Genomic DNA, 15,288 nt, shown 5'->3' on the forward strand with positions numbered 1-15,288 from the left:
ACTAAACCAATGGAAAGCTGCCGGTTTCAACGCTTCTGATGTCACCACTTTAATCTCCCGAATAATCACTGAAGCGCACTATTGCAGCCTTTAGGGTTCCTATAGAAATAGGGCTATATAATCAACATATTTTGATGCATAGGAAGGAATGCACTGACCATTTGTCTAGTGTGCACATTGCAATGCATTAAACGTATTGGTTATTTCTATCAACATGACATGTCCTTCATTGCATCTTGATAAAATAAAGAAATATAGCCTATGTAACGTATACAAGATACTGTCTGATGCATTGAATGCATGTGGGTCAGCTTAAATAAGGATAATAAAACCTGAACTCCTGAAAAGGCTTTGGAAATAATGTCTTAATGAAAATGCAAAAAGGTGTATGCATCAGTTTGCATACAGACAGTGAGGTTTTAATGTATTCCCTCCACAATCTGACAGCAAATGTGCTTCGCCTTGGTGCAGACAGGGCATCTCCCTCGTAGAGTCAGCATGCAGCCCTCAACTCACTGATTCAGATGAACACCAGTGCAAAAGCCTCACTGCAGCAGTGGATCTTGGCATAAATGAAGTTTGGATCAATGTAATCTTTAAGACTGGAGCAGGGAGATGCCTCATCAGCAAAAGACCCAGTGACGGCCCTGATGAGGAGCACGGTCCTTCATAAGAGAATACATCATTCGTTTATTAACATATGCATTTATTGTGCACGTGAAATGGAGGCAGTTTTACCCTCCGTTGCTGCATGTGAGCTTGGGGAGAATTCCTGTTTGCATACTGCCACCCACAATCTAACACAATTTCAAACCGTTTTGGGGCTTGGTGCATCAGATTCGCATATGGTCTCTATAATCGCTGCTGAGCAGCGAGTTTGGTTATTATCACAGATGTTATCATCTCTCTCAACAGATGAGCTCCATTAAACACGAGCTATTCCTCTGGTATGGGGGGAAACCAGCTAGAGCGATGCAGCTACCACCAGATCATATAATTGTGTGACATCTCTGTCTTTGTTCCTTGTATTTCCATAAAAAATTTTATTTGCTGACTTGTTAAACGACAATCGATCGCGTTCCTTTAACGCAAGCTGGAAGATTGGCTTTAACAGAGACGTTTTAATGGAGATTGGAAATTTAAAAGGCAGTCCATGGCTTTCTCTATTGACTCCCACGTGGTCAAACAGGGCACTTGTCACCATGAATTTTGTGATGAACTGCCTAAATGGAAGAAACCCCTTTTTATCTCCTTTTTTTTGCATTTCCAGCACTTTAATTCAAATCACAGCCCTGCAGAAGGTCACTGCTCTTTTCTTTACATAAGAGAATTGTGCTCGGGTCTCTGACTTTTTGCTCTTTCCTGAGTAAACAGTGCTGCAGACAGTCCCTGTTTAATGGCGCTGCTTGGTGTCATATAATGTCTCTGCTGCCCCCGAGCTCTGAATTTGATAATGACCCACACTGCCTCAGAGTTACACTGCAACACTTTAGTAAGGCTGGCTGCATGTGTTTTTCAAATTTTCCTGCATAGTATGTTCTGTTATAAAAATCCGTACCGGTCATCCAGCCAAACCTGACAGAGATTGCACTTAACTGTACATATTCAAGCAAATGTTTAATTAAAGTCTACTTCGTGTGATTACTTTTCAGCTATTAATTACACTGACAAGGCTTTGAAAATGCTTAAGCCTTAATTAAGGCCATTTCTGATAGACTATCAGTGACCATTAGCAGAATCCTATGAATCATCTCCAATGCATTGCTGGCACAGAAACTGCCTACACTGAGATGACCGCAGGAAATAGAAGAGGGGAAAGCGTTCATTGGCATTGATACAGCTTGGCTTATATTTGCCTACTAATGTCTGCGTGCTGTAACTACAGAGGAAACCCCTCTCAGACCTTCTGCCAGTTATTGCTTCTGCCCATGTGTGCATATACACCCATCACGCATAACATTATGACCATTATTAATATTGTGTTGGTCCCCCTTTTGCTGCCAAAACAGCCCTGACCCATCAAGGCATGGACTCCACTAGACCCCTGAAGGTGTGCTGTGGTATCTGGCACCAAGATGTTAGCAGCAGATCCTTTAGGTCCTAATTTGTGAGGTGGGGTCTCCATGGATCGGACATGTTTGTTCAGCACATCCCACAGATGCTCGATTGGATTGAGATCTGGGGAATTTGAAGGCCAAGTCAGCACCTCAAACTTGTTGTGCTCCTCAAACCATTCCTGAACTATTTTTTGCTTTGTGGCAAAGCAAAATACGCAACAAACTGCAATGCACTGTGTATTCTTACACCTTTCTATCAGAACCTGCATTAACATCTTGAGCAATTTGAGCTACAGTAGCTCGCCTTCGCTCCACACGTGCATCAATGAGCCTTGGCCGCCCATGACCCTGTCATCGGTTCACCACTGTTTCTTCCCTGGACTACTTTTGATAGATACTGACCACTGCAGACCAGGAACATCCCACAAGAGCTGCAGTTTTGGAGTCGTCTAGCCATCACAATTTGGCCCTTGTCAAACTTGCTCAAATCCTTACGCTTGCCCATTTTTCTAGGATGGATTCTGATTGGCGCATTGGAGATTCATTCTCGTGTGTTACACATCACGTTTGAGCTTCCACAAGAACCAATGAGATTCATTTTCGTGTTAAGCAGGACATTTGAGCTTCCGCAAGAACAAATGAGGTTTGTTCTCGTGCTTGAAGCGGGTTCAGTTGAGCTTCTGTTTATGTTCGCTGATCAATGTTTATATGTGAACAAAAGCTTAAATTGAATCTGTTAATCATATAAAGCGATCAAGTCTCTACAGAAAATTTGGACTAAACCTCTCAATTCATATATGGATTAGTTTTACAATCTCTTTACGAACTTTTTGAAGTGTCAGAGTAGTAGTTGACTGGTAGTTGACTAATATATTTGCATAGACTGTCAATGGAGGGACAGAAATATCTAAAATTTCATAAAAAATATCTTTGTTTGTGTTTCGAAGATGAACGAAAGTGTTAGAGGTTTGGAACGACATGGTGAATAAATGATGACAGAATTTTTATTATCTCTTTAACCCTATTTATTACAAGGCTCTCTGGAATACTTGATTCTGATTGGTTGCGGCATTCAGCAGCCAGATATTTCCTCATATTTGCCATTGTCTAATGAAGCATGTTTCTGCCATGGAATGTTTATTCCACAATTCTGACTTTTTTCTCACAATGAAAATGAGTCTTTTCAAAAACTGCAAGTTTATATCTCACAATTCTGAGTTTTATCTTTTGACTTTTTTTCTCAGAATTGTGAGGAATAAACTCGGAATTGAAGGGGAAAAAACTCAGAAAACAATGTCATTATATATATGGAGCTTAAGTTGAAAGCTGATTGTAGATGACATAATCAAAACATCGGCATTGCTCTTGATCGCACAACCTCATTTGAAATTTCATAATGTAAAGAGGTTTTTGTGCTTCTTGTGTGCATCTTTTTGCAGCTAAGAAATTATGAAAACATTGGGAGCCAATCAAAATCCTTGCATTCACAAACACCACTCTTTTTTTCATAAAATATAATAATAATATGATCAATATTCAATGAAGACTTTACAGTGACCACACTACACTCGGCATCCACTTTGCACCTCACTTTGACCCATTAGCTGTGTGCCGTAATGAAGTGTTCAATTCACAGTGGACTCATTTTAAGTAAATGGCTCTCTGACACTGAATCACACTGAATTATTACTGGCCTCCTGGAAAGCTTGAACATTTTGTTGGAAGAGCTTGCTCCTCGCTCCAAATAACTCCATGGAAACATGCAATACATTTTTAATTGGCCCAAATTAATGAGGCAAATTACTGAAATGGCTGAAATGTGTATGGATCTTCAGTGCTGAGGAGAGAAAGATCTTGATTACAGTATGCCTGCGTGCTTATTGGACTAGAAAAATTGGATTAAACCATAGAGTTTATGTCTCTCTGAATGTGAATGCTGCACTACATGAAACTGCAAACATTATATCAGTGAATTCAGATATGTAATCTTTACTGCAAGAGAAACACTAATGTAAAAGCTGAAATCTACCTGACTAGTTCAATTAGTTTAATACATTAATTTGGTTATATAGCAAATCTAAATACACTTAACATTATTTTGCCCCCTTTTAGAGATTATGAAAATGAATTGGCAGGGCTTTAGGGCACATTTGGGATTGTTCGGATGGCAGCCCACCATTCTGGGTCAAATTTCAACCCCATAAAATGTCTGAGCTCATCGTTGAACCACTGATATAATTTTGCTAATGAATTCCTCTGCATTGGCCTGCTGATCAGCATCGCCCCTTTCCTGCTGAAAGTACAAAACAGCACAAGACGTTAAATATTCAGACAGAAATGAGTCTCAAGTGAGTATGCAACTACAACGGAAACATTTTATTCGGCTTGTAAGGAGAGAACGTTCAGTTTTGCTACTCTCTGTAGGCGTTATTGTGAGAAAGTGATAAAGTTTTAAAAGCAAGGTTGTGAGCAAAGGTGACAATAACTCCTTTCCGATCATTAGCTCCTAAATTTTGCCTGAGACCGAGCTGCATCTTCTGGCAAGACCATCCGTTTTAGAGGTTGCCGTATTTCTGCCTTGTTTTTTTCCGAAACACAATGGCGGTTCATTAACTCCCAGATTGCCTTTAGCAAAGATCCCGCTGGATTGTTTGGACAAATAAACTGTGGAGTCTGGCTGACCTTTACGGTTTTCACATCCATGATCATTTGCTTCAGGAGAAGACAGTCATTCAAACCAACTGAATTAAGAGAGAAGTTGTTAATAGTGGGCCAAGATCTTTACATGCTCACACTCTGAATATTTCATAACTTTGAATGTCCATGTTCTTAAAGAGAGAACGGTTGGACTGTTTTAGTACTGAAGATAGATCTGTATATCCTACAGTTATTTTAGTCCATTAACACAACTAAATTACAGTAATAATGAGAATTTCTTAATGCATGAGATGCCAGTTCATTTTAATGTACTTTATTCAACCATCAATAATTTAATCCAGTAAAGGCGCACATTTTGGCATTTTTCTATCAGATGTTTCACTTATACGAACCCAAAAAAAGTACCATGATGGTTAGTTGAACATTGTACTATGGTCATACCATGGTAATTTTAAAATGTAGCATGAACATACAGTGGGGCAAAAAAGTATTTAGTCAGCCACCAATTGTGCAAGTTCTCCCACTTAAAAAGATGAGAGAGGCCTGTAATTGTCATCATAGGTACACTTCAAGAGACAGAATGAGAAAAAAAAATCCAGAAAAGCACATTGTATGATTTTTAAAGAATTTATTTGCAAATTATGGTGGAAAATAAGTATTTGGTCAATAACAAAAGTTCATCTCAATACTTTGTTATATACCCTTTGTAGGCTATGACAGAGGTCAAACGTTTTCTGTAAGTCTCCACAAGGTTTTTGCACACTGTTGCTGGTAGTTTGCCCCATTCCTCCATGCAGATCTCCTCTAGAGCAGAGATGTTTTGGGGCTGTCGCTGGGCAACACAGATTTTCAACTCCCTCCAAAGATTTTTTATGGGGTTGAGATCTGGAGACTGGCTAGGCCACTCCAGGACCTTGAAATGCATCTTACGAAGCCACTCCTTCGTTGCCCGGGCGGTGTGTTTGGGATCATTGTCATGCTGAAAGACCCAGCCACGTTTCATCTTCAATGCCCTTGCTGATGGAAGGAGGTTTTTACTCAAAATCTCACGATACATGGCCCCATTCATTCTTGCCTTACACGGATCAGTCGTCCTGGTCCCTTTGCAGAAAAACAGCCCCAAAGCATGATGTTTCCACCCCCATGCTTCACAGTAGGTATGGTGTTCTTTGGATGCAACTCAGAATTCTTTCTCCTCCAAACATGACAAGTTGAGTTTTTACCAAAAAGTTATATTTCGGTTTCATCTGACCATTTGACATTCTCCCAATCCTCTTCTGGATCATCAAAATGCTCTCTAGCAAACTTCAGACAGGCCTGGACATGTACTGGCTTAAGCAGGGGGACACGTCTGGCACTGCAGGATTTGAGTCCCTGGCGGCTTAGTGTGTTACTGATGGTAGCCTTTGTTACTTTGGTCCCAGCTCTCTGCAGGTCATTCACTAGGTCCCCCCGTGTGGTTCTGGGATTTTTGCTCACCGTTCTTGTGATCATTTTGACCCCACAGGGTGAGATCTTGCGTGGAGCCCCAGATCGAGGGAGATTATCAGTGGTCTTGTATGTCTCCAATTTTCTAATAATTGCTCCCACAGTTGATTTCTTCACACCAAGCTGCTTACCTATTGCAGATTTGGTCTTCTCAGACTGGTGCAAGTTTACAATTTTGTTTCTGGTGTCCTTTGACAGCTCTTTGGTCTTGGCCATAGTGGAGTTTGGAGTCTGACTGTTTGAGGTTGTAGACAGGTGTCTTTTATAGTGATAACGAGTTCAAACAGGTGCCATTAATACAGGTAACGAGTGGAGGACAGAGGAGCCTCTTAAAGAAGAAGTTACAGGTCTGTGAGAGCCAGAAATCTTGTTTTTTTGTTTTTGTTTTTATACTTATTTTCCATTTTTTCTCATTCTGTCTCTCATAGTTGAAGTGTACCTATGATGAAATTTACAGGCCACTCTCATCTCAAGTGGGAGAACTGGCACAATCGTTGGCTGACTAAATACTTTTTTGCCCCGCTGTATATGGTATTCTTTTAAATGCTTGGCATTTGGTAATCTTTCAGAATCATAATATACAACAAAGCACCATGGTATTTTTTTTTCCAGTGGAACCATGGTCATACTTTGATATGTTTTACATGTAAAAATGGCATCTTATTATTTCATATAAACTACCATATAAATACAATGCTACAATACATTCTATATGGTAATCATTGTATACCATGATATTAAAATACCGCAATTAATATTAACATTTATTTATCTTTTGGTCCCAGTTCCAGTTCCAGTTAAAGGAACTCTTAATGCTTCAGTATACCAAGACATTTTGGACAATTTCATGCTCCCAACTTTGTGGGAACAGTTTGGGGATGGCCCCTTCCTGTTCCAACATGAGTGTGTACCAGACAGTGCACAAAGCAAGGACCGTAAATACATGGATGAGCGAGTTTGGTGTGGAGGAATTTGACTGACCTGCAGCTCAACCTGTCCTGAACTCAACCTGATAGAACACCTTTGGGATGAATTAGAGCGGAGACTGTGAGCCTGGCCTTCTTGTCCAACATCAGTGCCTGACCTCACAAATGCACTTCTAGAAGAATGGTCGAAAATCCCATAAACACACTCCTAAACCTTGTGGAAAGCCATCTGTTAGGGACCAAGGCAGTGAGGCAAGAGGACACAGGAAGCTGTTTTTCAAAAGTGGGGTTTTATTACCCAAAAATATGAAAAAGTTACATAAGGACCAAAATTAATAACTAGGCCTTAACAAAAAAGGTCAACAAAATTCCCCCTGGCACATGGTGAGACATGGTATGGCCTAATGAGCTGGCTCCCGGATATAGGTCTCCTCAGCCCTTAGCCACTCCTTTCGCCCAACCAGGAAGGGATCGCCCCCAACAGTCCAGGTAACTCAACACAAAGAAACATGTGATTAGTGCACTCCCTGTACATCAATGTAAAATGTAATACCAAATAAACTAAATCAAAAGACTGTATTGTGTTCGTTATTTAGATATCCTAGTTTAGATGACTGTAAATAATAATAATCAGTACAATAAACTATAGAGGTGAAATAAAATGTTAATCAAATGTTTAGAACTGAGGTGATGTTACCCTGTGTGGCCGTAGCCATCACACCTTCCCAGAAGAGTTGAAGCTGTTATAGCTGCAAAGGGTGGGCCAACTCCATATGAAACCCTACGGATTAAGAATGGGATGTCATTAAAGTCAATGTGCATGTAAAGGCAGGCGTCCCAAAAGCTTTGGCAATATAGTGTATATATGTAACCCTGGTCTTGCCATTTTTTTCAGATATTTACCATGTGTTTGTTTACATGTAAAATGCCATCTTATTCTTTCACTTACATTCTTGTTACTTAAAGCAATGTATAAATGCCTGGCATTATAAATACATTCAGGCGCGCCGTTGGCACGGGGGACAGGCCGCAGTTTTTAAAAGACAGCGACCCCCACACTTTTGATAAGGGAAAATAGCCTGCGCGATTCACTAACTAAAACGTCCGACAACGAACATCACTCATTGTAAGTAATTCAAGCCATACACTGGGGTGTGCGTTATATATCGTCTGCGATAATATCGTAATTGTTGTTTTAATGATGTGTCTGACATTATCAAGTATATTCCTATCCCATACACTGCGTGATGTAGGGGAGAGTGGGGCACAACCTAACACTTTTTGACAGTATTCATTTTTTCCCACATTAATTTCACACGTCTAGTACAAGTATATGGTTTTGTTTCATTAATACAATGTATACTTTTTTCTTGATTTACCCCGAAAGAATGGAAGTGAAATGTGACAACATGCCCCATACGTGGGGCACATTGTAACATGACCATATGACAGCATATGATAGCTTATTCACCGTATTCCCCAGAGTAAGATAAGTCCTTACATGCCATTCTCATCTCTGTGCGTGCCTTAACTCTGTCTGACGCACCCACCGCTAGCCTAGCTTAGCACAAAGACTGGAGGTAAATGGCTCCAGCTAGCCTACTGCTCAATTAGTGACAAAATAATGGCAACATTTTACTATTTACATGTTGTGATGTGTATAGTTAGATCGTGTACTAAGACTGACGGAAAATGAAAAGTTGCATATTTTCTAGACCGATATGGCTAGGAACCATTCTTTCATTCCTGCGTAATAAGCATGGAACTTTGCTGCCCTACCATGGATGCAGCAGGCGCAATGATATTACGCAGTGTCTCTTTCACTGAGTGATTTACTCTTATATCATTTAATATAGTTAATACATTTCACACAAAGAGTGCCGTTTTTATCCAGGCATCAGCATAACAAATGTGATATTTATTTTATACAAGTTTATTAAACAAGAAGTTAATAAGTGACTAACATTTTAGACACCATATTGCCTGTTTTTGCTCTATTTCGCCAATGAAAATTGTTAAAAACAAAGCCACATCACACTCTAAAAAACTCTTAATTAAAAACAACCCAAGTTGGGTTGAAAATGGACTAACCCAGCAATTGGGTTGTTTTAACTCAAATGTTGGGTTGTTTTAACCCAGCAATTGGGTTGTTTTATGCAAACATTTAACCCAACCGTTGGGTTAAAACAACCCAAATGCTGGGTTAAAACAACCCAATTGCTGGGTTAGTCCATTTTCAACCCAACTTGGGTTATTTTTAACACAGCATTTTTTAGAGTGCACTGTAATTGCATCTTTGAGCAACACACGGAGATGTTTCCTTACTGAATGAATCAGCTTTTTGAACGAATCAATTGAATCAATGATTCGATGACTACACGCTAAAAAATGCTGGGTTAAAAATAACCCAAGTTGGGTTGAAAATGGACAAACCCAGCAATTGGGTTGTTTTAACCCAGCAATTGTGTTGTTTTAACCCAGCAGTTGGGTTAAATGTTTGCTTAAAACAACCCAATTGCTGGGTTAAAACAACCCAATTGCTGGGTTTGTCCATTTTCAACCCAACTCGGGTTATTTTTAATCCAGCATTTCATCCAGTGTAAAATAGATGAATACAGTCAAATGCTTCGTTCCTGAATGAATCAGCCGTTTGAATGAATCGGTTGAATCTCAATGACTCACTCATTAACAGTGACTTGCTGCCACATACTGGCAGTTTTAAATTCACGTTAAAAGTATCTTTTCATGTTTTAAATCATTTCAAATATCAACATTCAACATTTTATGTTTAAAACTTCAAAGCATTATTTATGCATTTGTAACCACAGGTTATTCATTTGTCACCTCTGAGCTACATTAACAGCTAAATGCCACTTGTAAAGATAAATTTTGTTATTTAATTTGATTGGTAACAGCCCTATTGTGTCTTATTATTATAATTAAATTTGATTAAATGATGAAATTGACAAAAAAAAGATGATGCATGCAAACAATTAAAAAATACAATTATAAAAGGTAAAAAGGCCCACAAAAAGGTAAAAAAAATCAATTAAAAAGTATTGGAAAAGATAATTAATGTCACTGCTGTGAAATGACCACCACACAGAATGTGAAAAATATCAAAAACTTTAGGAGTCAGCTGTCCACAGCAGTCCTAAACCTGCCAAGGGACCAGCACAATAACACACTCAGCAAAATATTGTTTAATTATCGCACACCCCTAATCAAAATTGATCAAAGTAGAATTGTGCAAGGTTGAAAGTTGAGACATACCACATAAAAGGCTGGTCTACAGGGGACAGATTTGTCATTCTGCAGGCATTTTGCTCATCCCTAAGTTTTGATCATTCACTTACTTTATATTGGAATAATATTATTATTCTATTAATGAATGATCAGGCAAGTTTAATATATGATGGTGGTCCGACAGTGAGCCTGAAGTGGTGGTCCGATATCTGTAAATCCGATCTTACTATCTGGGCTTCTACCCCCCTAAAATGTCTCCTGCGCCCCTGAATATATTATACTGTATATAGTAATCATTACCTATTCAAAATACTTCATGGTATTAAATTTGATAGCTATTGATATTTAAATACCTTGGAGTACCATGCAAATACCTGTTATACGGTAATCATTCAGTGCCTTGTTAAAATACCATGTATTTTGTTTCTTTTTAAATGTAGCATCGTTATGCTATTATTAGATATTTACCATGTTTTACATGTAAAATGCCATATTATTATTTGACTTACATTCTTTCTATAAAGAACTATACGTACATTATATATGGTAATCATTGCATGGTGTATAAATACCATGACATTAAAAATTAGCTATTGATATTAAAAATACCTTCGAGTGCCATACTATTTGGTAATCTTTCAGTGCCATGTAACAGTACATATCAAAGCACCGTGGTATTCTTGGAAATTACCAGCTGATACCATCACTATACAGGGCATCACCACAGAGTTCTCTGTGATATTTTGCTTCCCATTAGAATGAAACGGGAGATTCTCCATATCTGTGTCTTGGAGGTACGCAGTTACGCTGGTTATATAACAGGAAGTGAGTTTGGTGTGGTTGTAATGAGTGGGAGAATATCAGCTGCTCGGCCAGCTCAGATCTGGGTGGAGTGAGGCGTGAGGAAGAGGAAGACTCCGCTGCTTAACAAGCCACAGGGGGATAGATGCCAGCCTACAGCTGGCCATTAAGCCAACTTTATTTATTTATTTATGAACATTCATTATTTTTTAAGGGAAAAGATGAAAGAGGGCTAATATTCACACACACTGACTGCAGAGCTCTCGGATAAGAATGTCAGATACGCACTGCAGCGAGATGTTCTACTAAAGGAACGATTGCACCTCCACAGAGAAGCGCGTTGATTCGACATCTTGGGAAAGCTGAACGTTTCTGTCTGTTATCTATATGTCTCGCGTTTAGGACTGCACATGCGCATTGGCTGGTCTAGCCTTAAAAGTTAGCTTTTTCAATGCTATTTTAGCAAAAGCAACATTTATGGGACAGTTCATGCTTGATTTGAAATATGTTACTTAATTGTGTGTTTTTGAGATTTCAGGATTCCCCCCTTTAAAAAATACATGGTTTTTGATGCCCGAAATAGCAGCCAGAAGATCAAATATGGCCGCCGAGTGAAAAGACTTTCTTTGAAAGGAACGTCTCCGTTTACGTATGTAACCTAGGTTCCCTGAGAACAGGGAACGAGACGCTGCGTCAGCTTGACGCTATATGGGGAACCCCTCCAGCGTGACAGGTGTCTGAACTACTATCGAATCACGGCAATCCTATTGACCGGCGACAGCCTATGATGTCATCAAGGTGCGACCAGGAAGTATATAAGGGCGCCTCACAAACATGACACTGCTTCTTTGTCTTAAGGGACTGTTTGGCAGGCAGGCCCTGAGGCATGGCAAAGCGACGCAGCGTCTCTTTCCCTGTTCTCAGGGAACCTAGGTTACATACGTAACCGGAGACGTTCCCTTTCGAAAGGGAACTTGCGCTGCGTCAGCTTGACGCTACGGGGAACGAAATACCAACGCCGCCATGCCGAAGGGAGTGCATGCCCACTGGCAGTGACAACTGTCAGGACAAGCAAATTCAAATGAAATGCCTGAACCACTCCCCCTCTGGTCACACAAGGCTGTCAGTGACATCATTCCCTACGGTCATAGCCCAAGCTATAAGCCTTGTCAGGAACCTTAGTGCGGCTGCACGAGGTTCTATTCAGGCCGCTCAAAAGGCCTGGATCCAACCCATTCAAAAGAAGGGGGCTCCTTTAAGGGAATGTGGCTAGGGGGCCCTAGGGCGCCCCAGCCATCCACTAAGGCCGGCAAGGAGGCCTAGCTTGGTGCCTTTTTCAACGGGCACTTCGGCCATCCTTGTCTGTTCGAGAACAGAGCCTCTGGATACTCGGCTCCTGAAGAGGCATCCAGTCCAAGGGACTGCAGAATGGCAGTGTCCTCCTCAGACCGGATCTCAGAGACGGGAATCCCAGAGAGCAGCTCTCAGCATAGCGCTTTCTACCCTTGCCAGCGAGGGGAGTTAATCTGCTCGATCCTAGGATCTACTGAGTTATTATCAAGTAGAAACACTCAGGAGGCCAGGCTGGCCTATAAGCTGATCTAATTGGGAGGCCTCGCGAGGGGCCTACGACCATCTGATCAGGGCGAGGCAGCTTCGGGCTCAGAGACGACCCTCGAAGAGAGGGGAGCTTAAATAGGGGCTGCCCGGTAGGTAAGCCAGGTTGTAGGCTAAATTCCCTCCCATGGGAACCAAGTAGCAGAAGCGACCTCAGTCGCGCTAGGGTAAGACCATCCTCAGATGCTGCCAAATAAGGGGCAGATCCCACTAGCTGTCAGCATATGCCAGTAAACAGTTCTTGAACTGAGAACCCAACACCTCAGGGAGGCCTAGTGAGGCCTATTACATGATAGCAGTACATGCCAAATGCTCGAGAAACCAAACTCGGAAACTCGGCTGAAGGGAGGCCTCGTGAGGCCTACTACCTGATAGCAGTCGAAGCCCACTGTCAAAGTAGCTGGAAAACAGAAGCTCGTATCCTCAGGGAGGCCTGGAGAGGCTTACTACCTAATAGCAGGCCATGCTAGCTGCCCGAGCATCCTGACTTGGGAACTCCCCCTCAGGGAGGCCTAGTGAGGCCTATCGCCTGGTAACGAGCTCACAGGGAGGCTGAGTGAGGCCTACCACCTGCCAACAGTCCATGCTAGTCCACATGACTGAAACCTTGGGACGTGCCAACAGGGGAGGCCCGGCTTGAGGCCTGCTACCCATGGCAAACCTTCAGGGAGGCCTGGTGAGGCCTACTACCTGGCAATCCCACATGCCTGCTGCCAGAGGCATCCTGGTCCTGGTGCTCACCCCTAGGGAGGTTTTTTTGTTTTTTTTGTTTTTTAGCCTGCTGCCTGCTCGCAATCCACGCTGACCGTCACGGTCGACTGGCGACTGGCGTCTGTGGAGGGAGGCCTGTCGGGGCCTACTACCTTACAGCAGACCTGCAGGGACGGCTTCCTGTTGTGGCAGGCATGAAAAACTGCTGCTATAACTCCCGGACTGACAGCGGCTTCTCTGCTGGCTGACAAGACAACAAAGAAAGGTTATTAGTTGATAATTCTGCTACTTGAGGCCGACATCGTTGGGGAGTAAACACATAGCAATACAAAAGGGGCCGACTTTGCAAAAGGCCTACTTTCCAAGGCTGACTACCAATCTAGGTTGCAGCTATTAATCGCTAACCTCCCGAACGTCGGGACTCACTCGCAAGGAGGCCTACTGAGGCCTACCACCTGACTCGGAGTCTACTGCCCAGACTGCCCGAGTTGGCTGCTCACAGCCAACTGGCTTCCCCAAGGTCTCAACCTGGGGCTAATCCATCCCAGCGGCCTACTTTCGGGCCTACTGTATGACAGTTGCAGTCTTACCAGCAGCGCCTACAAGCTCTGGAACCTAATTACATTACTCATGACAGGGTACTCGGCAAAAACAACGCCCTGGACACCCTAAGCGGGGGGAGTACCACATACGCCACCTACCTCATGAAGGACCTAGCTTAAAAGCGGCCTACCATTACTGCAAGGGCGTCAGCCATGGCAATGCTCTGGCTTCAAGGGAGCTCACTACCAAACCAACATATGACAAAGGTTACGAAGTGCTGCTCAACCCGAGCCATGGGTGAGGCAGAATGATACAGAGCTAGGAGTGGGATACTCAAATCTACCCTGCCTTATCAGAGGAGTACTGCCACCTGGCCAGGACATATAAACAGCGCCAGAGCCTGCCAAAAACTGGCGGCTTTTAAGAAACTAGCTCTGGTGGGCAGGGTTGAGCTACGCATACAATCTCTTCGTACTTGAACGAAAGATGGCCTAACCCTGCCCCACGACCACTGGCTAAGTCGCTATCAATTCTGCACAGCACCAACCTGCATTACTAGTGAAAAACCCCAGAACGCAGAGAAGGGGGCGGGCCTTGACCGGACGACTCTACATGAGAGGAGGCTTACATTAGGGTAGAGGTCTTCACGGAGCCCCCGAGACCCGTGGACCCGGGACCCGACCCGGGACCCGTACAGGTTCGGGTCTATATTTTAAACGATCAGCCGGGTCCGGGTCAGGTCCCAATCTATTACTACGGGTCCCGGGTCTGTTTAACATTTAAGTGTAATACCCGAGTCGATCCGGACTCGGAGAACACCTGCCCGTGATCAGAGTCATTATTCAGTACTGCTTGTGTGTTTTTTTTAACTTGCAACTGTAAAATTAGGATAAGAAAAGTGTGAGCCGGGAAATAAGGTTTAAAAAAAAGAAAGAAGAAAAACACGAGCGATCTCTCTCTTGCTCGCTCGCCTCACGCGCTCGCTCGCTCTCTCTCTCTCTCTCTCTCTCTCTCTCGCTCGCTCTCTCTGCAAGCGCACGGTAATAATAATGGTTACCTTCATGAGTGATGTGCGAAAAAAGCTAAAAAAACAACGAAAATAAAGAAGTTTAACCCACGGGCACCTCTTCTGTCCGGGCATCCTTCATGCATATTGTGGACAAACATGAGAAAAAAGTAAGTGCTGTCTACGTGTGACGCACTGTTGAAGTTTGATTTGAACTTATATTTAAATAATATAT

The sequence above is a fragment of the Gobio gobio genome (assembly GCF_949357685.1).
Source record: "Gobio gobio genome assembly, chromosome: 22".
NCBI classification, from domain to species: Eukaryota; Metazoa; Chordata; class Actinopteri; order Cypriniformes; family Gobionidae; genus Gobio; species Gobio gobio.